General features: G+C 44.8%; 1 long non-coding RNA gene across 1 annotated transcript in view; it reads right to left on the reverse strand.

Moving 5' to 3' along the window:
• Positions 1 to 1,394: 1,394 nt before the first annotated feature.
• Positions 1,395 to 2,036, reverse strand: part of LOC139026015 (uncharacterized) — a 5,027-nt gene continuing 4,385 nt past the window's right edge. Inside the window, exon 2 of the long non-coding RNA XR_011477726.1 lies at positions 1,395 to 1,712. This is a non-coding gene — a long non-coding RNA (uncharacterized lncRNA). The remainder of the gene's footprint in view (positions 1,713 to 2,036) is intronic.

Below are 2,036 nucleotides of genomic sequence, written 5' to 3' on the forward strand. Positions count from 1 at the left end.
TAAAATTAAACTTTTACGAATCAGTCCCTGCCACCCTATCATCTACGCGCTAGTTCGTAGCCTTCTCATGCTCAGTCGTCTGCGGTTTAAGCGGGTTTGCTCTTCCTTAGCATGAATCTTGTTATCCCTCGCCTGTGCCTGGTTTTCCTCAGCCCCTGGCTCTTGTTCTTTTATCTTCTGCTACAAGTTCTGTCCAGCGCTCTGACTGCCTCCGGTGTCTTATTTCTCGTCCCATCCCCTTTTTCGAGTTTGCTGTATCACTCGCCTTTCAAACTGTGTACCACGCTTTTCCTCCTCCTCTGCTTATCCTCACGTTATGGCATGTCTCAGTCTCTCGCGTCCTGCTTCCCCCTCCCTGCCTCGGCCCTGGTTCACTCTGACCCACCTGCCTAGCTTGCCTCAGCCTCAGTTTCCTGATTCCCTGCTACCCTGCCCGAGCTTCCCCATGGGCCTGCACCCCCATCCCCCCCCCCGTCCTCCCCACGCTTATAAATACCTTAATTACCTTATCCCAGTCTCCTTGGCGGAGAATCTGCCACTAATGGGTTCACCTGCTCCGCGAAACACTTTCTCACCCATCTACACTATAATACACCTTCACCATAAATGACAAAGTAAACATAAGTCTGTTGTACGTGTGAGAGGTTGACCCAGGTGCCGAGAGAGACCAGACCAGGATCAGTGGTTAAGCGATAAACAGAATACTTTCTACTGACAATACTGTATAGTCCGCAGATCACACGACATAGGTGATTAGATGTTGAATAGTGTGGATAGTGGAGCAGCGCTTGTATTTCTTTGCGACTTTGCGTAACTCTCTGTGGTTCTAATCAATAGTTTAGTAGCTGAAAATGTCTGCGGAATTTGTACTTGTTCTACCATGCTGTTAGGTCATGTAACTGTTTGTTATACGCTTTCTGGACATCACCAGACAGATGTTTCTCTCCGGTTTTGTAATTAAACAAAAGGTGTGGTAGAATTTATTCTGCCACCGCGTCTTCTTATTGTCTAGGCTTTAGGTCTATATATCACAGTGTCAAGGCATATGAACTAACAGGTTACAGAGCAAACAATGCAATTATCACAACATACAGTAGGTTGAAAAATTGATCCTCAGCTCTTTTTTTTTTTTTACCCATCGTCTAATTGGTGCTCTTATTCGTGAGGCATTGGAAATTCTCCCTGGTCTTTGTTGTTGAATCTGTGTTTGAAATTCACTGCTCAACTGAGGGACCTTACAGATAATTGTATGTGTGGGGAACAGAGATGAGGTAGTCATTCAAAAATCATGAGTTCATGCAACTTATTATGTGACTTGTTAAGCACATTTTTACTCCTGAACTTATTTTGACTTGCCATAACAAAGAGGTTGAATACTAAATTGACTCRAGACATTTCAGCTTTTCATTTTTAATTACTTTGTAATAAGCCAGTGACACAAAATCTCAATGTAATCCATTTTAAATTCAGACTGTAACACAACAACATGTGGAGAACGACAAAGGGGGAATACTTTCTGAAGCCRCTGTAGATCTATTCACCAGTRATCCTCAGGCATCATTTAGAAACACACAGCTAAGCTCACTATTAGTGCTGTTTGACATTCCAACAGGAATATTCACAGTGTCGTAAGGGACAGTCGCCTAAAAGGCTATTCTGATATACCCAACCTGACATCCAATGTCATAAGCATATTTCATTGACACAATTGGCTGCCCTCGCTTCATACTTGTCGCCAAACCCACTGGCTCCAGGTCATCTACAAGTCTCTGCTAGGTAAAGCCCCGCCTTATCTCAGCTCACTGGTCACCATAGCAGCACCCACCGCTAGCACCGCGCTCCAGCAGGTAATCTCACTGGTCACCCCAAAGCCAATTCTTCCTTCGGTCGCCTCTCCTTCTAGTTCTCTGCTGCCAATGACAGGAACGAACTGCAAAAATCACTGAAACTGGAGACTCATATCTCCCTCACTAACTTTAAGCACCAGCTGTCAGAGTAGCTCACAGATCACTGCACCTGTACAATAGCCCATCTGT

This window comes from Salvelinus sp. IW2-2015, unplaced genomic scaffold, assembly GCF_002910315.2.
Source record: "Salvelinus sp. IW2-2015 unplaced genomic scaffold, ASM291031v2 Un_scaffold3735, whole genome shotgun sequence".
Lineage (NCBI taxonomy): Eukaryota > Metazoa > Chordata > Actinopteri > Salmoniformes > Salmonidae > Salvelinus > Salvelinus sp. IW2-2015.